This window comes from Coregonus clupeaformis, chromosome 6 (assembly GCF_020615455.1).
Source record: "Coregonus clupeaformis isolate EN_2021a chromosome 6, ASM2061545v1, whole genome shotgun sequence".
In the NCBI taxonomy this organism is placed as follows: domain Eukaryota; kingdom Metazoa; phylum Chordata; class Actinopteri; order Salmoniformes; family Salmonidae; genus Coregonus; species Coregonus clupeaformis.
In genome coordinates this window covers 33,078,957-33,106,735 of record NC_059197.1, presented here as the reverse complement: position 1 = coordinate 33,106,735, position 27,779 = coordinate 33,078,957, and positions in this window count along the sequence as shown.

The window sequence follows — 27,779 nt, the reverse complement described above, 5'->3', positions numbered from 1 at the left end:
AATGAGTTCCTAAACCTAATGTTTTAACCCTATCCCAAACCTTAACCCTTTACCTTAACCATTCAGAATGAGTTACTTTAACCTAATGTTTTAACCCTATCCCAAACCTTAACCCTTACCTTAACCATTCAGAATGAGTTCCCAAACCTAATGTTTTAACCCTATCCCAAACCTTAACCATTCAGAATGAGTTCCTTTAAACCTAATGTTTTAACCTATCCCAAACTTTCCCTTAACCATTCAGAATGAGTTCCTAAACCTAATGTTTTAACCTATCCCAAACCTTAACCATTCAGAATGAGTTCCTTTAACCTAATGTTTTAACCCTATCCCAAACCTTAACCCTTACCTTAACCATTCAGAATGAGTTCCTAAACCTAATGTTTTAACCCTATCCCAAACCTTAACCATTACACAGAATGAGTTCCTAACCCTAATGTTTTAACCCTATCCCAAACTTAACCCTTACCTTAACCATTCAGAATGAGTTCCTAAACCTAATGTTTTAACCCTATCCCAAACCTTAACCATTCAGAATGAGTTCCTTAACCTAATGTTTTAACCCTATCCCAAACCTTAACCCTTACCTTAACCATTCAGAATGAGTTCCTAAACCTAATGTTTTAACCCTATCCCAAACCTTAACCATTCAGAATGAGTTCCTAAACCTAATGTTTTAACCCTATCCCAAACCTTAACCCTTACCTTAACCATTCAGAATGAGTTCCTAAACCTAATGTTTTAACCCTATCCCAAACCTTAACCCTTACCTTAACCATTCAGAATGAGTTCCTAAACCTAATGTTTTAACCCTATCCCAAACCTTAACCCTTCAGAATGAGTTCCTAAACCTAATGTATTAACCCTATCCCAAACCTTTAACCATTCAGAATGAGTTCTTTTTAACCTAATGTTTTAACCCTATCCCAAACCTTAACCCTTACCTTAACCATTCAGAATGAGTTCCCAAACCTAATGTTTTAACCCTATCCCAAACCTTAACCATTCAGAATGAGTTCCTTAACCTAATGTTTTAACCCTATCCCAAAACCTTAACCCCTTACCTTAACCATTCAGAATGAGTTCCTAAACCTAATGTTTTAACCCTATCCCAAACCTTAACCATTCAGAATGAGTTCCTAAACCTAATGTTTTAACCCTATCCCAACCTTAACCCTATACCATCATCTTAAACTTGTTTTACCCCAAACCTTAAACATTCAGAATGTTAAACTATCCTTAACCCTTACATTCAGAATGAGTTCCTAAACCTAATGTTTTAACCCTATCCCAAACCTTAACCATTCAGAATGAGTTCCTTTAACCTAATGTTTTAACCCTATCCCAAACCTTAACCCTTACCTTAACCATTCAGAATGAGTTCCTAAACCTAATGTTTTAACCATATCCCAAACCTTAACCATTCAGAATGAGTTCCTAAACCTAATGTTTTAACCCTATCCCAAACCTTAACCCTTACCTTAACCATTCAGAATGAGTTCCTAAACCTAATGTTTTAACCCTATCCCAAACCTTATCCCTTACCTTAACCATTCAGAATGAGTTCCTAAACCTAATGTTTTAACCCTATCGCAAACCTTAACCATTCAGAATGAGTTCCTAAACCTAATGTTTTAACCCTATCCCAAACCTTAACCCTTACCTTAACCATTCAGAATGAGTTCCTAAACCTAATGTTTTAACCCTATCCCAAACCTTAACCATTCAGAATGAGTTCCTTTAACCTAATATTTTAACCCTATCCCAAACCTTAACCCTTACCTTAACCATTCAGAATGAGTTCCTAAACCTAATGTTTTAACCCTATCCCAAACCTTAACCCTTACCTTAACCATTCAGAATGAGTTCCTAAACCTAATGTTTTAACCCTATCCCAAACCTTAACCCTTACCTTAACCATTCAGAATGAGTTCCAAAACCTAATGTTTTAACCCTATCCCAAACCTTAACCCTTACCTTAACCATTCAGAATGAGTTCCTAAACCTAATGTTTTAACCCTATCCCAAACCTTAACCCTTCAGAATGAGTTCCTAAACCTAATGTTTTAACCCTATCCCAAACCTTAACCATTCAGAATGAGTTATTTTAACCTAATGTTTTAACCCTATCCCAAACCTTAACCCTTACCTTAACCATTCAGAATGAGTTCCCAAACCTAATGTTTTAACCTATCCCAAACCTTAACCATTCAGAATGAGTTCCTTTAACCTAATGTTTTAACCCTATCCCAAACTTAACCCTTACCTTAACCATTCAGAATGAGTTCCTAAACCTAATGTTTTAACCCTATCCCAAACCTTAACCATTCAGAATGAGTTCCTTTAACCCAATGTTTTAACCCTATCACAAACCTTAACCCTTACCTTAACCATTCAGAATGAGTTCCTAAACCTAATGTTTTAACCCTATCACAAACCTTAACCATTCAGAATGAGTTCCTTTAACCTAATATTTTAACCCTATCCCAAACCTTAACCCTTACCTTAACCATTCAGAATGAGTTCCTAAACCTAATGTTTTAACCCTATCCCAAACCTTAACCCTTACCTTAACCATTCAGAATGAGTTCCTAAACCTAATGTTTTAACCCTATCCCAAACCTTAACCCTTACCTTAACCATTCAGAATGAGTTCCTAAACCTAATGTTTTAACCCTATCCCAATCCTTAACCCTTACCTTAACCATTCAGAATGAGTTCCTAAACCTAATGTTTTAACCCTATCCCAAACCTTAACCCTTCAGAATGAGTTATTTTAACCTAATGTTTTAACCCTATCCCAAACCTTAACCCTTACCTTAACCATTCAGAATGAGTTCCCAAACCTAATGTTTTAACCCTATCCCAAACCTTAACCTATCAGAATGAGTTCCTAAACCTAATGTTTTAACCCTATCCCAATCCTTAACCCTTACCTTAACCATTCAGAATGAGTTCCTAAACCTAATGTTTTAACCCTATCCCAAACCTTAACCCTTCAGAATGAGTTCCTAAACCTAATGTTTTAACCCTATCCCAAACCTTAACCATTCAGAATGAGTTATTTTAACCTAATGTTTTAACCCTATCCCAAACCTTAACCCTTACCTTAACCATTCAGAATGAGTTCCCAAACCTAATGTTTTAACCCTATCCCAAACTTTAACCTATCAGAATGAGTTCCTAAACCTAATGTTTTAACCCTATCCCAAACCTTAACCATTCAGAATGAGTTCCTAAACCTAATGTTTTAACCCTATCCAAACCTTAACCCTTACCTTAACCATTCAGAATGAGTTCCTAAACCTAATGTTTTAACCCTATCCAAAACTTAACCCTTACCTTAACCATTCAGAATTAGTTCCTAAACCTAATGTTTTAACCCTATCCCAAACCTTAACCATTCAGAATGAGTTCCTTTAACCCAATGTTTTAACCCTATCCCAAACCTTAACCCTTACCTTAACCATTCAGAATGAGTTCCTAAACCTAATGTTTTAACTCTATCCCAAACCTTAACCATTCAGAATGAGTTCCTAAACCTAATGTTTTAACCCTATCCCAAACCTTAACCCTTACCTTAACCATGCAGAATGAGTTCCTAAACCTAATGTTTTAACCCTATCCCAAACCTTAACCATTCAGAATGAGTGTCTTAACTTAACCCTTAACTAAATTTGACGTTTGGAGAAATGGAACGATCCAGAGCAGCAGCAGAAACAAAACATTTCTAAATTTGACTTTTGGATGAACGTGGACGAACATTTAATTCTGCAGTGAGACTGTGAGAGCTTGGTGACAGTTTAGCTATCATGGCAAGCTTCCTTATTGTTCAAAGATCCAGCATGGTACACGCCACATACTGTGTGTGTGTGTGTGTGTGTGTGTGTGTGTTTGTTTGTGTGTGTGTGTGTGTGGCCGGGGATAAACCACCAAGACAATTAGAGTTCGCAACACACACACACACACACACACACACATATGCACACACACACCCTGCAGACGTCATTTGCAGAGAATGGAAGATGTCAGAAGTCACTGTGGCAGCTTTAGGAGCTGTGTTAATTGTTCTAATTTGTCACAACAGGTTTATGTGGTGGGGTCATGGGTGGTTTGTTTTAGCCAATTGGTTTTGGTTCAGGTTGAACTTCAGCAGCCTAATGTTAATGGGAACTCTTAGGGCATTTATCCCCATGACGATAGAAGCAGGAGTAAACATATTCGGAAGAGTAAAATGCAGGCAGGGATAGGCGTGATCTCAGTGAAGAGCTGACAGAATGACATGAATATGTTAGTGGAGGGACAGTAAAAATAGTTACAGCCTGTGTGCTCTGGGTTAGAGTGCAGTGACCCTATCCTCACTACACACACACACACATCACAGCCCAAGGTGACCTTAGTAAAGTTTGTTGTAGGGAGAGCACTGAAAGGTCACACCAACACTATCTCTGTGTCTAGAGCTTGTTGTAGGGAGAGCACTGAAAGGTCACAACAACGCTATCTCGGTGTCTAGAGCTTGTTGTAGGGAGAGCACTGAAAGGTCACAACAACGCTATCTCTGTGTCTAGAGCTTGTTGGAGGAAGAGCACTGAAAGGTCACAACAACGCTATCTCTGTGTCTAGAGCTTGTTGGAGGAAGAGCACTGAAAGGTCACAACAACGCTATCTCTGTGTCTAGAGCTTGTTGTAGGGAGAGCACTGAAAGGTCACAACAACGCTATCTCGGTGTCTAGAGCTTGTTGTAGGAAGAGCACTGAAAGGTCACAACAACGCTATCTCTGTGTCTAGAGCTTGTTGGAGGAAGAGCACTGAAAGGTCACAACAACGCTATCTCTGTGTCTAGAGCTTGTTGTAGGGAGAGCACTGAAAGGTCACAACAACGCTATCTCTGTGTCTAGAGCTTGTTGGAGGAAGAGCACTGAAAGGTCACAACAACGCTATCTCGGTGTCTAGAGCTTGTTGTAGGGAGAGCACTGAAAGGTCACAACAACGCTATCTCTGTGTCTAGAGCTTGTTGGAGGAAGAGCACTGAAAGGTCACAACAACGCTATCTCGGTGTCTAGAGCTTGTTGTAGGGAGAGCACTGAAAGGTCACAACAACACTATCTCTGTGTCTAGAGCTTGTTGTAGGGAGAGCACTGAAAGGTCACAACAACGCTATCTCTGTGTCTAGAGCTTGTTGTAGGGAGAGCACTGAAAGGTCACAACAACGCTATCTCTGTGTCTAGAGCTTGTTGGAGGAAGAGCACTGAAAGGTCACAACAACGCTATCTCTGTGTCTAGAGCTTGTTGGAGGGAGAGCACTGAAAGGTCACAACAACGCTATCTCGGTGTCTAGAGCTTGTTGTAGGGAGAGCACTGAAAGGTCACAACAACGCTATCTCTGTGTCTAGAGCTTGTTGTAGGGAGAGCACTGAAAGGTCACAACACTATCTCTGTGTCTAGAGCTTGTTGTAGGGAGAGCACTGAAAGGTCACAACAACGCTATCTCTGTGTCTAGAGCTTGTTGTAGGGAGAGCACTGAAAGGTCACAACAACGCTATCTCTGTGTCTAGAGCTTGTTGGAGGGAGAGCACTGAAAGGTCACAACAACGCTATCTCGGTGTCTAGAGCTTGTTGTAGGGAGAGCACTGAAAGGTCACAACAACGCTATCTCTGTGTCTAGAGCTTGTTGTAGGGAGAGCACTGAAAGGTCACAACAACGCTATCTCTGTGTCTAGAGCTTGTTGGAGGAAGAGCACTGAAAGGTCACACCAACACTATCTCTGTGTCTAGAGCTTGTTGGAGGAAGAGCACTGAAAGGTCACAACAACGCTCTCTCTGTGTCTAGAGCTTGTTGTAGGGAGAGCACTGAAAGGTCACAACAACGCTATCTCTCTGTCTAGAGCTTGTTGTAGGGAGAGCACTGAAAGGTCACAACAACGCTATCTCTCTGTCTAGAGCTTGTTGTAGGGAGAGCACTGAAAGGTCACAACAACGCTATCTCTGTGTCTTTCTGCTTCTTCCTACTCATTATTATAGTTTTTCACAAAGCAATTATTATCCAGTCAAAGTCAAAATACGATTAGTCTGTAGTAAGCTACTATGTATATGTATTTTATTGCATCCCCTGTTTGTGTGTTTGTGTGTGTGCGCGTGTGTTTTCTTGAATCTTTGACTCTTTCTTCCTACGACTAACTCTTACCGTAGCTCATGAGGAAGGTAAAACACTCTGCAAAAAATCACCATGGAGACACCCTTCTACGTATCGGAAAGCCCTGTTGTCAGGTAAACACTCTGCATAGAATCACCATGGAGACACCCTTCACCCTAATGGAAAACCCTGTTGTTAGGTAAACACTGTGCAATAATCCCCACGGAAACACCCTTCTACCTAACGGAAAACCCTCTCGTCAGGTAAACACTCTGTAGAGAATCACCTTGGAGACACCCTGCTACCTGACGGAAAACCAAAGAGAGGAATTCAAGAGATAGCATCACACACACACACACACACACACACACACACACACACACACACACACACACACACACACAATGACTGATTGTTCTTCCTTTATCTGTTATTCCCATTTGCACTGGAATTGTCTCCAGCTTGCAGCGAGAAAACTCATTCTGATGATCCTGGTCAGATAGAGACATTTCCGTTGGCTACAGACTATTCCAACTCAGCACGATGGGACTAACGGAGATAATCTGTCTGCTAAAGAAAAGATGCTCTGGGGATGATAAAAGAAAAGCCTTGAAATGCATCCAGTGTTGTAACAGGAGAAACATAGACTGCAGGGCTGAAGCTGCAGTGCTAGGGCTGGTCATGGTGCTGGAGTGGTGTAGGTTGAGTTCCTTCCCGACTACATTGCAGACGTAGTCAGATCTCACAACGCCTAGATAGGTATTTAACTATCAACTAACCACAATACTTAGAATAGACATCTGATGCCGGACTGCGCGGTCGATGACGTGGCATTAGTTGATTCAATACAATGTCTTTGCATATAGAGAGCAGGAACTTGACCGTGGAGGGGTATTGAAGAACAGATTAGTGAAGGGTCGCTGTCCATGCAGTTGGAATGGTAGAGTGGTATTGTATTGAAGAACAGATTCATGAAGAGTCTCTGTCCATGCAGCTGGAATGGTGGTGTGTGGTAGTTGTGTAACCAGTGGAATGTGTTACTGAAGCACAGTTTAGCCAGGGGTCTCTGTTCATGGTGCTGCCTGCCGGATGTAGAGGCTAACTCTGTGAGGTATAAATCACATTGACCACCTGCTGTGAGACATATCAGATTACTAATGAACTGACCAATCTAATTAATCCAATTTATTCAATCATTTAATCCGATTTAATTATTTAATCCCATTATTCTCTCCACCTTGGCGTCTCTCCCCCTCCTGCCATCACCTGAGTGATCCCATAGAGAACGAGGGATGAGGAAGAAGAGTGATAAAGAGTAGAGAATGAGGGATGAGGAAGAGGGGTGATAAAGAGTAGAGAACGAGGGATGAGGAAGAGGAGTGATAAAGAATAGAGAATGACGGATGAGGAAGAGGAGTGATAAAGAGTAGAGAACGAGGGATGAGGAAGAGGAGTGATAAAGAGTAGAGAACGAGGGATGACGAAGAGGAGTGGTAAAGAGTAGAGAACGAGGGATGAGGAAGAGGAGTGATAAAGAGTAGAGAACGAGGGATGAGGAAGAGGAGTGATAAAGAGTAGAGAACGAGGGATGAGGAAGAGGAGTGGTAAATAATAGAGAACGAGGGATGACGAAGAGGAGTGGTAAAGAGTAGAGAACGAGGGATGAGGAAGAGGAGTGATAAAGAGTAGAGAACGAGGGATGAGGAAGGACATGATTTATGATCTGAGATGAGATTGCTCCCTTCATCTCTGTCTTTAATGGTGTCTCATAAAAACACAGCTGGCCAGGGCATTCAGACCCGCGTAGGTCCTCAAGAGTGTGAGTATGAATCAGTGTGTCTTTCCCTCTATTCGTCTGTGTGTCCCTTTCTCTCAGTTTAAGAGTGTGTGTGCCCCCCTCTCTCTTTCTCTCTCTCTAAGAGTGTGTGTGTGTGTGTGTGTGTGTGTGTGTGCCCCTCTCTCTCTCTCTAAGAGTGTGTGTGTGTGTGTGTGTGTGTGTGTGTGTGTGTGTGTGTGTGTGTCCCTCTCTCTCTCTCTAAGAGTGTGTGTGTGTGTGTGTGTGTGTGTGTGCCCCTCTCTCTCTCTCTAAGAGTGTGTGTGTGTGTGTGTGTGTGTGTGTGTGTGTGTGTGTGTGTGTGTGTGTGTGTGTGTGTCTCTCTCTCTAATTGTGTGTGTGTGTGTGTGTGTGTGTGTGTGTGTGTGTGTGTGTGTGTGTGTGTGTGTGTGTGTGTGTGTGAAAGAGTGAAAGAGTGTGTGTGTGCCCCTCTCTCTCTCTCTAAGAGTGTGTGTGTGCCCCTCTCTCAATTTCAATTTAAGGGGCTTTATTGGCATGGGAAACATATGTTTACGTTGCCAAAGCAAGTGAAATAGATAATAAACACATTAACAGTAAACATTACACTCACAAAAGTTACAAAATAATAAAGATATTTCAAGTGTCATATGTCTATATACAGTGTTGTAACGATTTGCAAATAGTTAAAGCACAAAAGGGAAAATAAATAAACATAAATATGGGTTGTATTTACAATGGTGTTTGTTCTTCACTGGTTGCCCTTTTCTTGTGGCAACAGGTCTGTGATGGCACACTGTGGTATTTCACCGAATAGATATGTGTGTTTATCAGAATGTGATTTGTTTCAAATTTTATGGGTCTGTGTAATCTGAGGGAAATATGTGTCTCTAATATGGTCATACATTTGGCAGGAGGTTATGAAGTGCAGCTCAGTTTCCACCTCATTTTGTGGGCAGTGTGCACATAGCCTGTCTTCTCTTGAGAGCCAGGTCTGCCTTCCTCAATATCAAGGCTATGCTCACTGATTCTGTACATAGTCAAAGATGTCCTTAATTTTGGGTCAGTCACAGTGGACAGGTTTTCTGCCACTGTGTACTCTCTGTTTAGGGCCAAATAGCATTCTAGTTTGCGCTGTTTTTTTGTAAATTCTTTCCAATGTGTCAAGTAATTATCTTTTTGTTTTCTCATGATTTGGTAGGGTCTAATTGTGTTGCTCTCCTGGGGCTCTGTGGGGTCTGTTTGTGTTTGTGAACAGAGCCCCAGGACCAGCTTGCTTAGGGGGCTCTTCTCCCAGTTAATATATTTGTAGGTGATGGCTTTGTTATGGAAGATTTGGGAATCGCTTCCTTTTAGGTGGTTGTAGAATTTAACAGCTCTTTTCTGGATTTTGATAATTAGTGGGTATAGGCCTAATTCTGCTCTGCATGCATTATATATATTTTTTTCATTGTACACAGAGGATATTTTTGCAGATTTTTGCATGCGGAGTCTCAATTTGGTGTTTGTCCCATTTTGTGAATTCTAGGTTGGTGAGCGGACCCCAGACCTCACAACCATAAAGGGCAATGGGTTCTATTTACATTTTAGTCATTTAGCAGACGCTCTTATCCAGAGCGACTTGAGTGCATACATAATTTTTTTATACTGGCCCCCCGTGGGAATCGAACCCACAACCCTGGCGTTGCAAACGCCATGCTCTACCAACTGAGCTACATCCCTGCCGGCCATTCCCTCCCCTACCCTGGACGAATTGTGCTCCGCCCCATGGGTCTCCCGGTCGCGGCCGACCACAACTGATTAAAGTATTTTTAGCCAGATCCTAATTGGTATGTCAAATATGATGTTCCTTTTGATGGCAAAGCAGGCCCTTCTTACATTTACATTTTAGTCATTTAGCAGATGCTCTTATCCAGAGCGACTTACAGGAGCAATTAGGGTTAAGTGCCTTGCTCAAGGGCACATTGACAGATTTTTCACCTAGTCGGCTCGGGGATTAGAACCAGTGACCTTTCGGTTACTGGCACAACGCTCTTAACCACTAAGCTACCTGCCGCCCCTTGCTTTGTCTCTCAGATCGTTCACAGCTTTGTGGAAGTTACCTTTGCCGCTGATGTTTTGGCCGAGGTATGTATCGTTTTTGCTAAGAGTGTGTGTGCCCCTCTCTCTCTCTGAGAGTTTGTGTGTGCCCCTCTCTCTCTCTAAGAGTTTGTGTGTGCCCCTCTCTCTCTCTGATAGTTTGTGTGTGCCCCTCTCTCTCTCTCTAAGAGTTTGTGTGTGCCCCTCTCTCTCTCTCTCTGAGAGTTTGTGTGTGCCCCTCTCTCTCTCTAAGAGTTTGTGTGTGCCCCTCTCTCTCTCTCTAAGAGTTTGTGTGTGCCCCTCTCTCTCTCTAAGAGTTTGTGTGTGCCCCTCTCTCTCTCTGAGAGTTTGTGTGTGCCCCTCTCTCTCTCTCTGAGAGTTTGTGTGTGCCCCTCTCTCTCTCTAAGAGTTTGTGTGTGCCCCTCTCTCTCTCTAAGAGTTTGTGTGTGCCCCTCTCTCTCTCTGAGAGTTTGTGTGTGCCCTCTCTCTCTCTCGAGAGTTTGTGTGCCCCTCTCTCTCTCTGAGAGTTTGTGTGTGCCCCTCTCTCTCTCTGAGAGTTTGTGTGTGCCCCTCTCTCTCTCTCTCTGAGAGTTTGTGTGTGCCCCTCTCTCTCTCTGAGAGTTTGTGTGTGCCCCTCTCTCTCTCTCTAAGAGTTTGTGTGTGCCCTCTCTCTCTCTAAGAGTTTGTGTGTGCCCCTCTCTCTCTCTGAGAGTTTGTGTGTGCCCTCTCTCTCTCTCTAAGAGTTTGTGTGTGCCCTCTCTCTCTCTCTAAGAGTTTGTGTGTGCCCCTCTCTCTCTCTCTCTAAGAGTTTGTGTGTGCCCCCTCTCTCTCTCTGAGAGTTTGTGTGTGCCCCTCTCTCTCTCTGAGAGTTTGTGTGTGCCCCTCTCTCTCTCTCGAGAGTTTGTGTGTGCCCCTCTCTCTCTCTCTGAGAGTTTGTGTGTGCCCTCTCTCTCTCTCTGAGAGTTTGTGTGTGCCCCTCTCTCTCTCTCTGAGAGTTTGTGTGTGCCCCTCTCTCTCTCTGAGAGTTTGTGTGTGCCCCTCTCTCTCTCTCTGAGAGTTTGTGTGTGCCCCTCTCTCTCTCTGAGAGTTTGTGTGTGCCCCTCTCTCTCTCTCTGAGAGTTTGTGTGTGCCCCTCTCTCTCTCTCTCTGAGAGTTTGTGTGGCCCCTCTCTCTCTGAGAGTTTGTGTGTGCCCCTCTCTCTCTCTCTCTTAAGAGTTTGTGTGTGCCCCCTCTCTCTCTCTCTAAGAGTTTGTGTGTGCCCCTCTCTCTCTGAGAGTTTGTGTGTGCCCCTCTCTCTCTCTGAGAGTTTGTGTGTGCCCCTCTCTCTCTCTCTCTGAGAGTTTGTGTGTGCCCCTCTCTCTCTCTGAGAGTTTGTGTGTGCCCCTCTCTCTCTCTCTCTAAGAGTTTGTGTGTGCCCCTCTCTCTCTCTCTAAGAGTTTGTGTGTGCCCCTCTCTCTCTCTGAGAGTTTGTGTGTGCCCCTCTCTCTCTCTCTCTGAGAGTTTGTGTGTGCCCCTCTCTCTCTCTGAGAGTTTGTGTGTGCCCCTCTCTCTCTCTAAGAGTTTGTGTGTGCCCCTCTCTCTCTCTGAGAGTTTGTGTGTGCCCCTCTCTCTCTAAGAGTTTGTGTGTGCCCCTCTCTCTCTCTCTAAGAGTTTGTGTGTGCCCCTCTCTCTCTCTCTCTGAGAGTTTGTGTGTGCCCCTCTCTCTCTCTAAGAGTTTGTGTGTGCCCCTCTCTCTCTCTAAGAGTTTGTGTGTGCCCCTCTCTCTCTCTGAGAGTTTGTGTGTGCCCCTCTCTCTCTCTGAGAGTTTGTGTGTGCCCCTCTCTCTCTCTCTGAGAGTTTGTGTGTGCCCCTCTCTCTCTCTCTGAGAGTTTGTGTGTGCCCCTCTCTCTCTCTGAGAGTTTGTGTGTGCCCCTCTCTCTCTCTGAGAGTTTGTGTGTGCCCCTCTCTCTCTCTCTGAGAGTTTGTGTGTGCCCCTCTCTCTCTCTCTGAGAGTTTGTGTGTGCCCCTCTCTCTCTCTGAGAGTTTGTGTGTGCCCTCTCTCTCTCTCTAAGAGTTTGTGTGTGCCCCCTCTCTCTCTCTAAGAGTTTGTGTGTGCCCCTCTCTCTCTCTGAGAGTTTGTGTGTGCCCCTCTCTCTCTCTCTCTGAGAGTTTGTGTGTGCCCCTCTCTCTCTCTGAGAGTTTGTGTGTGCCCCTCTCTCTCTCTGAGAGTTTGTGTGTGCCCCCCTCTCTCTCTCTAAGAGTTTGTGTGTGCCCCTCTCTCTCTAAGAGTTTGTGTGTGCCCCTCTCTCTCTCTAAGAGTTTGTGTGTGCCCCTCTCTCTCTCTGAGAGTTTGTGTGTGCCCCTCTCTCTCTGAGAGTTTGTGTGTGCCCCTCTCTCTCTCTAAGAGTTTGTGTGTGCCCCTCTCTCTCTCTGAGAGTTTGTGTGTGCCCTCTCTCTCTCTCTAAGAGTTTGTGTGCCCCTCTCTCTCTCTGAGAGTTTGTGTGTGCCCCTCTCTCTCTCTCTAAGAGTTTGTGTGTGCCCCTCTCTCTCTCTGAGAGTTTGTGTGTGCCCCTCTCTCTCTCTAAGAGTTTGTGTGTGCCCCTCTCTCTCTCTGATAGTTTGTGTGTGCCCCTCTCTCTCTCTAAGAGAGTTTGTGTGTGCCCCTCTCTCTCTCTCTAAGAGTTTGTGTGTGCCCCTCTCTCTCTCTCTCTGAGAGTTTGTGTGTGCCCCTCTCTCTCTCTGAGAGTTTGTGTGTGCCCCTCTCTCTCTCTGAGAGTTTGTGTGAGCATAAGTAAAAGAGTGTGTGTCAGAGTGTGTCAACCCACTTTCATTAAAAAGTCCATATTGTTGGAGACCAGCCCAGACTGAGACAATGGTAGTGCCAGAGCCCTCTCTCTCTCCGTCCCCAGTCACATTCAGACACAGCCTCGCCTATGGCCATGCAGCTCAGCTGGAGCACTGATGTGTGGTGTGCGTGCGTTTGTGTGTGTGTGAGAATGTGAGTGTGTGTGTGTGTGTGTGCACATGTGTGTGTCCATGCATAGACTGCAGGTGGGATGGAGGGTTTTTTAGAACGTTAGGGGACAGAGACTCAGAGAAGGGGGGAGAGGATTGTAAACAGAATACCTAACAGAATACCTAACTGAATACCTAACTGAATACTTAACAGAATACTTAACAGAATACCTAACTGAATACTTAACAGAATACTTAACAGAACACCTAACTGAATACTTAACAGAATACTTAACAGAATACTTAACAGAATACCTAACTGAATACCTAACTGAATACCTAACTGAATACCTAACTGAATACATAACAGAATACCGAACAGAATACTTAACATAATACCTAACTGAATATTTATTAGAATACCTAACAGAATACCTAACAGAATACCTAACATAATACCTAACAGAATACTTAACAGAATACCTAACAGAATACTTAATATAATACCTAACAGAACACTTAACATAATACCTAACAGAATACTTAACATAATACCTAAGAGAATACTTAACATAATACCTGTGTCAGCCAAAAGACTGTAGCCTGGAGGTCTAAGCTCATCTGCCTGTGTACAGAGATATCCTTCAGCCATACGCATCACATGAGAGCAGACCAGATTATTATAGATCATAGAATAGATCAGATCAAACAGGCTGTATTGGTCAGTATGTACACACAGCTCTCTTGGGTAGATGGCAGATGTACCTGATAGTATAGATTACATTACTACATACATACAGAGGGGTGTTGTGCGTAGTGGGACCTGTGTGAGAAATGCGTGATATAGAGCCACTTATTACGGTGTCCAATCAAAACACATATTTTAAACAATAGGGTAAAACAATCTATTAATATGTTGTGTAGATAATCCTCCAAGCAAACCTCATGTCTCTATCATAATCCGTTCAAAGGTTATTGGAGTTGTTACCCTCGTAGGACGGCCAGAATTAGGGTGGCCAGAGAACAAAAGTGGTAAATAATCAGGACAATTTCATCACATCAGCTAGGCTGGATTCTGTGCAAGAATTAAGGCTACTGGCTACCTACCTGACAGACTCAGTTTCCTGTTGAACTAGACACCTTTCTACTTGCTACCTGACAGGCTCACTTTCCTGTTGAACTAGTCACCTTTCTACTGGCTACCTGACATGCTCACTTTCCTGTTGAACTAGTCACCTTTCTACTGGCTACCTGACAGGCTAATTTTCCTGTTGAACTAGTCACCTTTCTACTGGCTACCTGACAGGCTCACTTTCCTGTTGAACAAGTCACATTTCAACTGGCTACCTGACAGGCTCACTTTCCTGTTGAACTAGTCACATTTCTACTGGCTACGTGACAGGCTCACTTTCCTGTTGAACTAGTCACATTTCTACTGGCTACCTGACAGGCTCACTTTCCTGTTGAACTAGTCACCTTTCTACTGGCTACCTGACAGGCTCAATTTCCTGTTGAACTAGTCAACTTTCTACTGGCTACCGGACAGGCTCACTTTCCTGTTGAACTAGTCACCTTTCTACTGGCTACCTGACAGGCTCACTTCCCTGTTGAACTAGTCACATTTCTACTGGCTACCTGACAGGCTCACTTCCCTGTTGAAAGAGTCACGTTTCTACTGGCTACCTGACAGGCTCGGTTAACCGTTGAACTAGTCACCTTTCTACTGGCTACCTGACAGGCTCACGTTCCTGTTGAACTAGACACCTTAATACTGGCTACCTGACATGCTCACTTTCCTGTTGAACTAGTTCCCTTTCTACTGGCTACCTGAGAGGCTAATTTTCCTGTTGAACTAGTCACCTTTATACTGGCTACCTGACATGCTCACTTTCCTGTTGAACTAGTCACCTTTCTACTGGCTACCTGACAGGCTCACTTTCCTGTTGAACTAGTCACCTTTCTACTGGCTACCTGACATGCTCAATTTCCTGTTGAACTAGTCACCTTTCTACCTGCTACCTGACAGGCTCATTTTCCTGTTGAACTAGTCACCTTTCTACTGGCTACCTGACAGGCTCACTTTCCTGTTGAACTAGTCATCTTACTGCTGTCTACCTGACAGGCTCACTTTCCTGTTGAACTAGTCACCTTTCTACTGGCTACCTGACAGGCTCACTTTCCTGTTGAACTAGTCACCTTTCTACTGGCTACCTGACAGGCTCACTTTCCTGTTGAACTAGTCACCTTTCTACTGGCTACCTGACAGGCTCACTTTCCTGTTGAACTAGTAACCTTTCTTCTGGCTACCTGACAGGCTCACTTCCCTGTTGAACTAGTCACCTTTCTACTGGCTACCTGACAGGCTCGGTTTCCCGTTGAACTAGTCAACTTTCTACTGGCTACCTGACAGGCTCACTTTCCTGTTGAACTAGTCACCTTTCTACTGGCTACCTGACATGCTCACTTTCCTGTTGAACTAGTCACCTTTCTACTGGCTACCTGACAGGCTCACTTTCCTGTTGAACTAGTAACCTTTCTTCTGGCTACCTGACAGGCTCACTTTCCTGTTGAACTAGTCATCTTAATACTGTCTACCTGACAGGCTCACTTTCCTGTTGAACTAGTCACCTTCCTACTGGCTACCTGACAGGTTCACTTTCCTGTTGAACTAGTCACCTTCCTACTGGCTACCTGACAGGCTCACTTTCCTGTTAAACTAGTGACCTTTCTACTGGCTACCAGACAGGCTAACTTTCCTGTTGAACTAGTCACCTTTCTACTGGCTACCTGACAGGCTCACTTTCCTGTTGAACTAGTCACATTTCTACTGGCTACCTGACAGGCTCACTTTCCTGTTGAACTAGTCACCTTTCTACTGGCTACCTGACAGGCTCACTTTCCTGTTGAACTAGTCACCTTTCTACTGGCTACCTGACAGGCTCTCTTTCCTGTTGAACTAGTCACCTTTCTACTGGCTACCTGACATGCTCACTATCCTGTTGAACTAGTCACCTTTCTACTGGATAACTGACAGGCTCGGTTTCCCGTTGAACTAGTCATCTTACTACTGTCTACCTGACAGGCTCACTTTCCTGTTGAACTAGTCACCTTTCTACTGGCTACCTGACATGCTCAATTTCCTGTTGAACTAGTCACCTTTCTACTGGCTACCTGACAGGCTCATTTTCCTGTTGAACTAGTCACCTATCTACTGGCTACCTGACAGGCTCACTTTCCTGTTGAACTAGTCATCTTACTACTGTCTACCTGACAGGCTCACTTTCCTGTTGAACTAGTCACCTTTCTACTGGCTACCTGACAGGCTCACTTTCCTGTTGAACTAGTCACCTTTCTACTGGCTACCTGACAGGCTCACTTTCCTGTTGAACTAGTCACCTTTCTACTGGCTACCTGACAGGCTCACTTTCCTGTTGAACTAGTAACCTTTCTTCTGGCTACCTGACAGGCTCACTTCCCTGTTGAACTAGTCACCTTTTTACTGGCTACCTGACAGGCTCGGTTTCCCGTTGAACTAGTCACCTTTCTACTGGCTACCTGACAGGATCACTTTCCGGTTGAACTAGTCACATTTCTACTGGCTACCTAACAGGCTCACTTTCCTGTTGAACTAGTAACCTTTCTTCTGACTACCTGACAGGCTCACTTCCCTGTTGAACTAGTCACCTTTCTACTGGCTACCTGACAGGCTCGGTTTCCCGTTGAACTAGTCACCTTTCTACTGGCTACCTGACAGGCTCACTTTCCTGTTGAACTAGTCACCTTTCTACTGGCTACCTGACATGCTCACTTTCCTGTTGAACTAGACACCTTTCTACTGGCTACCTGACAGGCTCACTTTCCTGTTGAACTAGTAACCTTTCTTCTGGCTACCTGACAGGCTCACTTTCCTATTGAACTAGTCATCTTAATACTGTCTACCTGACAGGCTCACTTTCCTGTTGAACTAGTCACCTTCCTACTGGCTACCTGACAGGTTCACTTTCCTGTTGAACTAGTCACCTTCCTACTGGCTACCTGACAGGTTCACTTTCCTGTTAAACTAGTGACCTTTCTACTGGCTACCAGACAGGCTAACTTTCCTGTTGAACTAGTCACCTTTCTACTGGCTACCTGACAGGCTCACTTTCCTGTTGAAAGAGTCACCTTTCTACTGGCTACCTGACAGGCTCACTTTCCTGTTGAACTAGTCACCTTTCTACTGGCTACCTGACATGCTCACTTTCCTGTTAAACTAGTGAACTTTCTACTGGCTACCAGACAGGTAACCTTCCTGTTGAACTAGTCACCTTTCTACTGGCTACCTGACAGGCTCACTTTCCTGTTGAAAGAGTCACCTTTCTACTGGCTACCTGAGAGGCTCACTTTCCTGTTGAACTAGTCACCTTTCTACTGGCTACCTGACATGCTCACTTTCCTGTTGAACTAGTCACCTTTCTACTGGCTACCTGACAGGCTCTCTTTCCTGTTGAACTAGTCACCTTTCTACTGGCTACCTGACATGCTCACTTTCCTGTTGAACTAGTCACCTTTCTACTGGCTACCTGACAGGCTCACTTTCCTGTTGAACTAGTCATCTTACTACTGTCTACCTGACAGGCTCACTTTCCTGTTGAACTAGTCAACTTTCTACTGGCTACCTGACAGGCTCACTTTCCTGTTGAACTAGTCAGCTTTCTACTGGCTACCTGACAGGCTGACTTCCCTGTTGAACTAGTCACATTTCTACTGGGTACCTGACAGGCTCACTTTCCTGTTGAACTAGTCACCTTTCTACTGGCTACCAGACAGGCTCACTTTCCTATTGAACTAGTCACCTTTCTACTGGCTACATGACAGGCTCACTTTCCTGTTGAATTAGTCACCTTTCTACAGGCTACCTGACAGGCTCACTTTCCTGTTGAACTAGTCACCTTTCTACTGGCTACCTGACAGGCTCACTTTCCTGTTGAACTAGTCACCTTTCTACTGGCTACCTGACAGGCTCACTTTCCTGTTGAACTAGTCACCTTTCTACTGGCTACCCGACAGGCTCACTTTCTTGTTGAACTAGTCACCTTTCTACTGGCTACCTGACATGCTCACTTTCCTGTTGAACTAATCACCTTTCTACTGGCTACCGCACAGGCTCACTTTCCTGTTGAACTAGTCACCTTTCTTCCAGGTACCAGACAGGCTCACTTTCCTGTTGAACTAGTCACCTTTCTACTGGCTACCTGACAGGCTCTCTTTCCTGTTGAACTAGTCACCTTTCTACTGGCTACCTGACATGTTCACTTTCCTGTTGAACTAGTAACATTTCTACTGGCTAACTGACAGGCTCGGTTTCCCGTTGAACTAGTCATCTTACTACTGTCTACCTGACAGGCTCACTTTCCTGTTGAACTAGTCACCTTTCTACTGGCTACCTGACATGCTCAATTTCCTGTTGAACTAGTCACCTTTCTACTGGCTACCTGACAGGCTCATTTTCCTGTTGAACTAGTCACCTTTCTACTGGCTACCTGACAGGCTCACTTTCCTGTTGAACTAGTCATCTTACTACTGTCTACCTGACAGGCTCACTTTCCTGTTGAACTAGTCACCTTTCTACTGGCTACCTGACAGGCTCACTTTCCTGTTGAACTAGTGACCTTTCTACTGGCTACCTGACAGGCTCACTTTCCTGTTGAACTAGTCACCTTTCTACTGGCTACCTGACAGGCTCACTTTCCTGTTGAACTAGTCACCTTTCTACTGGCTACCTGACAGGCTCACTTTCCTGTTGAACTAGTCACCTTTCTACAGGCTACCTGACAGGCTCACTTTCCTGTTGAACTAGTCACCTTTCTACTGGCTACCTGATAGGCTCACTTTCCTGTTGAACTAGTCATCTTTCTACTGGCTACCTGACAGGCTCACTTACCTGTTGAACTAGTCACCTTTCTACTGTCTACCTGACAGGCTCACTTTCCTGTTGAACTAGTAACCTTTCTTCTGGCTACCTGACAGGCTCACTTTCCTGTTGAACTAGTCATCTTACTACTGTCTACCTGACAGGCTCACTTTCCTGTTGAACTAGTCACCTTTCTACAGGCTACCTGACAGGCTCACTTTCCTGTTGAACTAGTCACCTTTCTACTGGCTACCTGACAGGGCTCACTTTCCTGTTGAACTAGTCACCTTTCTACTGGCTACCTGACAGGCTCACTTTCCTGTTGAACTAGTCACCTTTCTACTGGCTACCTGACAGGCTCACTTTCCTGTTGAACTAGTCACCTTTCTACTGGCTACCTGACAGGCTCACTTTCCTGTTGAACTAGTCACCTTTCTACTGGCTACCCGACAGGCTCACTTTCCTGTTGAACTAGTCACCTTTCTACTGGCTACCTGACATGCTCACTTTCCTGTTGAACTAGTCACCTTTCTACTGGCTACCGCACAGGCTCACTTTCCTGTTGAACTAGTCACCTTTCTTCTGGGTACCAGACAGGCTCACTTTCCTGTTGAACTAGTCACATTTCTACTGGCTACCTGACAGGCTCACTTTCCTGTTGAACTATTCACATTTTTACTGGCTACCTGACATGCTCACTTTCCTGTTGAACTAGTCACCTTTCTACTGGCTACCTGACAGGCTCTATTTCCTGTTGAACTAGTCACCTTTCTACTGGCTACATGACATGTTCACTTTCCTGTTGAACTAGTAACATTTCTACTGGCTAACTGACAGGCTCGGTTTCCCGTTGAAATAGTCATCTTACTACTGTCTACCTGACAGGCTCACTTTCCTGTTGAACTAGTCACCTTTCTACTGGCTACCTGACATGCTCAATTTCCTGTTGAACTAGTCACCTTTCTACCTGCTACCTGACAGGCTCATTTTCCTGTTGAACTAGTCACCTTTCTACTGGCTACCTGACAGGCTCACTTTCCCTGTTGAACTAGTCATCTTACTACTGTCTACCTGACAGGCTCACTTTCCTGTTGAACTAGTCACCTTTCTACTGGCTACCTGACAGGCTCACTTTCCTGTTGAACTAGTCACCTTTCTACTGGCTACCTGACAGGCTCACTTTCCTGTTGAACTAGTCACCTTTCTACTGGCTACCTGACAGGCTCACTTTCCTGTTGAACTAGTAACCTTTCTTCTGGCTACCTGACTTTCCTGTTGAACTGCACTTACTACTGTCTACCTGACAGGCTCACTTTCCTGTTGAACTAGTCACCTTTCTACTGGCTACCTGACAGGCTCACTTTCCTGTTGAACTAGTCATCTTACTACTGGCTACCTGACAGGCTCACTTTCCTGTTGAACTAGTCACCTTTCTACTGGCTACCTGACAGGCTCACTTTCCTGTTGAACTAGTCACCTTTCTACTGGCTACCTGACAGGCTCACTTCCCTGTTGAACTAGTCACATTTCTACTGGTACCTGACAGGCTCACTTTCCTGTTGAACTAGTCACCTTTCTACTGGCTACCAGACAGGCTCACTTTCCTGTTGAACTAGTCACCTTTCTACTGGCTACATGACAGGCTCACTTTCCTGTTGAACTAGTCACCTTTCTACAGGCTACCTGACAGGCTCACTTTCCTGTTGAACTAGTCACCTTTCTACTGGCTACCTGACAGGCTCACTTTCCTGTTGAACTAGTCACCTTTCTACTGGCTACCTACAGGCTCACTTCCTGTTGAACTAGTCACCTTTCTACTGGCTACCTGACAGGCTCACTTTCCTGTTGAACTAGTAACCTTTCTTCTGGCTACCTGACAGGCTCACTTTCCTGTTGAACTAGTCATCTTACTACTGTCTACTTGACAGGATCACTTTCCTGTTGAACTATTCACCTTCCTACTGGCTACCTGACAGGTTCACTTTCCTGTTGAACTAGTCACCTTTCTACTGGCTACCTGACAGGTTCACTTTCCTGTTGAACTAGTGACCTTTCTACTGGCAACCAGACAGGCTCACTTTCCTATTGAACTAGTCACCTTTGTACAGGCTACCTGACAGGCTCACTTTCCTGTTGAACTAGTCACCTTTCTACTGGCTACCTGACAGGCTCACTTTCCTGTTGAACTAGTCACCTTTCTACTGGCTACCTGACAGGCTCACTTTCCTGTTGAACTAGTCACCTTTCTACTGGCTACCCGACAGGCTCACTTTCCTGTTGAACTAGTCACCTTTCTACTGGCTACCTGACATGCTCACTTTCCTGTTGAACTAGTCACCTTTCTACTGGCTACCGCACAGGCTCACTTTCCTGTTGAACTAGTCACCTTTCTTCTGGGTACCAGACAGACTCACTTTCCTGTTGAACTAGTCACATTTCTACTGGCTACCTGACAGTCTCACTTTCCTGTTGAACTAGTAACCTTTCTTCTGGCTACCTGACAGGCTCACTTCCCTGTTGAACTAGTCACCTTTCTACTGGCTACCTGACAGGCTCTATTTCCTGTTGAACTAGTCACCTTTCTACTGGCTACATGACATGTTCACTTTCCTGTTGAACTAGTAACATTTCTACTGGCTAACTGACAGGCTCGGTTTCCCGTTGAAATAGTCATCTTACTACTGTCTACCTGACAGGCTCACTTTCCTGTTGAACTAGTCACCTTTCTACTGGCTACCTGACATGCTCAATTTCCTGTTGAACTAGTCACCTTTCTACTGGCTACCTGACAGGCTCAATTTCCTGTTGAACTAGTCACCTTTCTACTGGCTACCTGACAGGCTCACTTTCCTGTTGAACTAGTCATCTTACTACTGTCTACCTGACAGGCTCACTTTCCTGTTGAACTAGTCACCTTTCTACTGGCTACCTGACAGGCTCACTTTCCTGTTGAACTAGTCACCTTTCTACTGGCTACCTGACAGGCTCACTTTCCTGTTGAACTAGTCACCTTTCTACTGGCTACCTGACAGGCTCACTTTCCTGTTGAACTAGTAACCTTTCTTCTGGCTACCTGACTTTCCTGTTGAACTAGTCATCTTACTACTGTCTACCTGACAGGCTCACTTTCCTGTTGAACTAGTCACCTTTCTACTGGCTACCTGACAGACTCACTTTCCTGTTGAACTAGTAACCTTTCTTCTGGCTACCTGACAGGCTCACTTCCCTGTTGAACTAGTCACCTTTCTACTGGCTACCTGACAGGCTCTATTTCCTGTTGAACTAGTCACCTTTCTACTGGCTACATGACATGTTCACTTTCCTGTTGAACTAGTAACATTTCTACTGGCTAACTGACAGGCTCGGTTTCCCGTTGAAATAGTCATCTTACTACTGTCTACCTGACAGGCTCACTTTCCTGTTGAACTAGTCACCTTTCTACTGGCTACCTGACATGCTCAATTTCCTGTTGAACTAGTCACCTTTCTACCTGCTACCTGACAGGCTCATTTTCCTGTTGAACTAGTCACCTTTCTACTGGCTACCTGACAGGCTCACTTTCCTGTTGAACTAGTCATCTTACTACTGTCTACCTGACAGGCTCACTTTCCTGTTGAACTAGTCACCTTTCTACTGGCTACCTGACAGGCTCTATTTCCTGTTGAACTAGTCACCTTTCTACTGGCTACATGACATGTTCACTTTCCTGTTGAACTAGTAACATTTCTACTGGCTAACTGACAGGCTCGGTTTCCCGTTGAAATAGTCATCTTACTACTGTCTACCTGACAGGCTCACTTTCCTGTTGAACTAGTCACCTTTCTACTGGCTACCTGACATGCTCAATTTCCTGTTGAACTAGTCACCTTTCTACCTGCTACCTGACAGGCTCATTTTCCTGTTGAACTAGTCACCTTTCTACTGGCTACCTGACAGGCTCACTTTCCTGTTGAACTAGTCATCTTACTACTGTCTACCTGACAGGCTCACTTTCCTGTTGAACTAGTCACCTTTCTACTGGCTACCTGACAGGCTCACTTTCCTGTTGAACTAGTCACCTTTCTACTGGCTACCTGACAGGCTCACTTTCCTGTTGAACTAGTCACCTTTCTACTGGCTACCTGACAGGCTCACTTTCCTGTTGAACTAGTAACCTTTCTTCTGGCTACCTGACTTTCCTGTTGAACTAGTCATCTTACTACTGTCTACCTGACAGGCTCACTTTCCTGTTGAACTAGTCACCTTTCTACTGGCTACCTGACAGACTCACTTTCCTGTTGAACTAGTCATCTTACTACTGTCTACCTGACAGGCTCACTTTCCTGTTGAACTAGTCAACTTTCTACTGGCTACCTGACAGGCTCACTTTCCTGTTGAACTAGTCACATTTCTACTGGCTACCTGACAGGCTGACTTCCCTGTTGAACTAGTCACATTTCTACTGGGTACCTGACAGGCTCACTTTCCTGTTGAACTAGTCACCTTTCTACTGGCTACCAGACAGGCTCACTTTCCTGTTGAACTAGTCACCTTTCTACTGGCTACATGACAGGCTCACTTTCCTGTTGAATTAGTCACCTTTCTACAGGCTACCTGACAGGCTCACTTTCCTGTTGAACTAGTCACCTTTCTACTGGCTACCTGACAGGCTCACTTTCCTGTTGAACTAGTCATCTTTCTACTGGCTACCTACAGGCTCACTTACCTGTTGAACTAGTCACCTTTCTACTGGCTACCTGACAGGCTCACTTTCCTGTTGAACTAGTAACCTTTCTTCTGGCTACCTGACAGGCTCACTTTCCTGTTGAACTAGTCATCTTACTACTGTCTACTTGACAGGATCACTTTCCTGTTGAACTATTCACCTTCCTACTGGCTACCTGACAGGTTCACTTTCCTGTTGAACTAGTCACCTTTCTACTGGCTACCAGACAGGCTCACTTTCCTGTTGAACTAGTGACCTTTCTACTGGCAACCAGACAGGCTCACTTTCCTATTGAACTAGTCACCTTTGTACAGGCTACCTGACAGGCTCACTTTCCTGTTGAACTAGTCACCTTTCTACTGGCTACCTGACAGGCTCACTTTCCTGTTGAACTAGTCACCTTTCTACTGGCTACCTGACAGGCTCACTTTCCTGTTGAACTAGTCACCTTTCTACTGGCTACCCGACAGGCTCACTTTCCTGTTGAACTAGTCACCTTTCTACTGGCTACCTGACATGCTCACTTTCCTGTTGAACTAGTCACCTTTCTACTGGCTACCGCACAGGCTCACTTTCCTGTTGAACTAGTCACCTTTCTTCTGGGTACCTGACAGGCTCACTTTCCTGTTGAACTAGTCACATTTCTACTGGCTACCTGACAGTCTCACTTTCCTGTTGAACTAGTCACCTTTCTACTGGCTACCTGACAGGCTCACTTTCCTGTTGAACTAGTAACCTTTCTTCTGGCTACCTGACAGGCTCACTTCCCTGTTGAACTAGTCACCTTTCTACTGGCTACCTGACAGGCTCGGTTTCCCGTTGAACTAGTCACCTTTCTACTGGCTACCTGACAGGATCACTTTCCTGTTGAACTAGTCACATTTCTACTGGCTACCTAACAGGCTCACTTTCCTGTTGAACTAGTAACCTTTCTTCTGACTACCTGACAGGCTCACTTCCCTGTTGAACTAGTCACCTTTCTACTGGCTACCTGACAGGCTCGGTTTCCCGTTGAACTAGTCACTTTTCTACTGGCTACCTGACAGGCTCACTTTCCTGTTGAACTAGTCACCTTTCTACTGGCTACCTGACATGCTCACTTTCCTGTTGAACTAGACACCTTTCTACTGGCTACCTGACAGGCTCACTTTCCTGTTGAACTAGTAACCTTTCTTCTGGCTACCTGACAGGCTCACTTTCCTGTTGAACTAGTCATCTTAATACTGTCTACCTGACAGGCTCACTTTCCTGTTGAACTAGTCACCTTCCTACTGGCTACCTGACAGGTTCACTTTCCTGTTGAACTAGTCACCTTCCTACTGGCTACCTGACAGGTTCACTTTCCTGTTAAACTAGTGACCTTTCTACTGGCTACCAGACAGGCTAACTTTCCTGTTGAACTAGTCACCTTTCTACTGGCTACCTGACAGGCTCACTTTCCTGTTGAAAGAGTCACCTTTCTACTGGCTACCTGACAGGCTCACTTTCCTGTTGAACTAGTCACCTTTCTACTGGCTACCTGACATGCTCACTTTCCTGTTAAACTAGTGACCTTTCTACTGGCTACCAGACAGGCTAACTTTCCTGTTGAACTAGTCACCTTTCTACTGGCTACCTGACAGGCTCACTTTCCTGTTGAAAGAGTCACCTTTCTACTGGCTACCTGACAGGCTCACTTTCCTGTTGAACTAGTCACCTTTCTACTGGCTACCTGACATGCTCACTTTCCTGTTGAACTAGTCACCTTTCTACTGGCTACCTGACAGGCTCTCTTTCCTGTTGAACTAGTCACCTTTCTACTGGCTACCTGACAGGCTCACTTTCCTGTTGAACTAGTCACCTTTCTACTGGCTACCTGACAGGCTCACTTTCCTGTTGAACTAGTCATCTTACTACTGTCTACCTGACAGGCTCACTTTCCTGTTGAACTAGTCAACTTTCTACTGGCTACCTGACAGGCTCACTTTCCTGTTGAACTAGTCACCTTTCTACTGGCTACCTGACAGGCTGACTTCCCTGTTGAACTAGTCACATTTCTACTGGGTACCTGACAGGCTCACTTTCCTGTTGAACTAGTCACCTTTCTACTGGCTACCAGACAGGCTCACTTTCCTATTGAACTAGTCACCTTTCTACTGGCTACATGACAGGCTCACTTTCCTGTTGAATTAGTCACCTTTCTACAGGCTACCTGACAGGCTCACTTTCCTGTTGAACTAGTCACCTTTCTACTGGCTACCTGACAGGCTCACTTTCCGGTTGAACTAGTCATCTTTCTACTGGCTACCTGACAGGCTCACTTTCCTGTTGAACTAGTCAACTTTGTACTGGCTACCTGACAGGCTCACTTTCCTGTTGAACTAGTCACCTTTCTACTGGCTACCTGACAGGCTCACTTTCCTGTTGAACTAGTCACCTTTCTACTGGCTACCTGACAGGCTCACTTTCCTGTTGAACTAGTCACCTTTCTACTGGCTACCCGACAGGCTCACTTTCCTGTTGAACTAGTCACCTTTCTACTGGCTACCTGACATGCTCACTTTCCTGTTGAACTAGTCACCTTTCTACTGGCTACCGGACAGGCTCACTTTCCTGTTGAACTAGTCACCTTTCTTCCAGGTACCAGACAGGCTCACTTTCCTGTTGAACTAGTCACCTTTCTACTGGCTACCTGACAGGCTCTCTTTCCTGTTGAACTAGTCACCTTTCTACTGGCTACCTGACATGTTCACTTTCCTGTTGAACTAGTAACATTTCTACTGGCTAACTGACAGGCTCGGTTTCCCGTTGAACTAGTCATCTTACTACTGTCTACCTGACAGGCTCACTTTCCTGTTGAACTAGTCACCTTTCTACTGGCTACCTGACAGGCTCAATTTCCTGTTGAACTAGTCACCTTTCTACTGGCTACCTGACAGGCTCATTTTCCTGTTGAACTAGTCACCTTTCTACTGGCTACCTGACAGGCTCACTTTCCTGTTGAACTAGTCATCTTACTACTGTCTACCTGACAGGCTCACTTTCCTGTTGAACTAGTCACCTTTCTACTGGCTACCTGACAGGCTCACTTTCCTGTTGAACTAGTCACCTTTCTACTGGCTACCTGACAGGCTCACTTTCCTGTTGAACTAGTAACCTTTCTTCTGGCTACCTGACAGCTCATTTCCTGTTGAACTAGTCACCTTACTACTGGCTACCTGACAGGCTCACTTTCCTGTTGAACTAGTAACCTTTCTACTGGCTACCTGACAGGCTCTCTTTCCTGTTGAACTAGTCACCTTTCTACTGGCTACCTGACAGGCTCACTTTCCTGTTGAACTAGTCACCTTTCTACTGGCTACCTGACAGGCTCACTTTCCTGTTGAACTAGTCATCTTACTACTGTCTACCTGACAGGCTCACTTTCCTGTTGAACTAGTCAACTTTCTACTGGCTACCTGACAGGCTCTTTCCTGTTGAACTAGTCACCTTTCTACTGGCTACCTGACAGGCTCACTTTCCGGTTGAACTAGTCATCTTTCTACTGGCTACCTGACAGGCTCACTTTCCTGTTGAACTAGTCAACTTTGTACTGGCTACCTGACAGGCTCACTTTCCTGTTGAACTAGTCACCTTTCTACTGGCTACCTGACAGGCTCACTTTCCTGTTGAACTAGTCACCTTTCTACTGGCTACCTGACAGGCTAACTTTCCTGTTGAACTAGTCACCTTTCTACTGGCTACCCGACAGGCTCACTTTCCTGTTGAACTAGTCACCTTTCTACTGGCTCCCTGACATGCTCACTTTCCTGTTGAACTAGTCACCTTTCTACTGGCTACCGACAGGCTCACTTTCCTGTTGAACTAGTCACCTTTCTTCCGGTACCAGACAGGCTCACTTTCCTGTTGAACTAGTCACCTTTCTACTGGCTACCTGACAGGCTCTCTTTCCTGTTGAACTAGTCACCTTTCTACTGGCTACCTGACATGTTCACTTTCCTGTTGAACTAGTAACATTTCTACTGGCTAACTGACAGGCTCGGTTTCCCGTTGAACTAGTCATCTTACTACTGTCTACCTGACAGGCTCACTTTCCTGTTGAACTAGTCACCTTTCTACTGGCTACCTGACATGCTCAATTTCCTGTTGAACTAGTCACCTTTCTACTGGCTACCTGACAGGCTCATTTTCCTGTTGAACTAGTCACCTTTCTACTGGCTACCTGACAGGCTCACTTTCCTGTTGAACTAGTCATCTTACTACT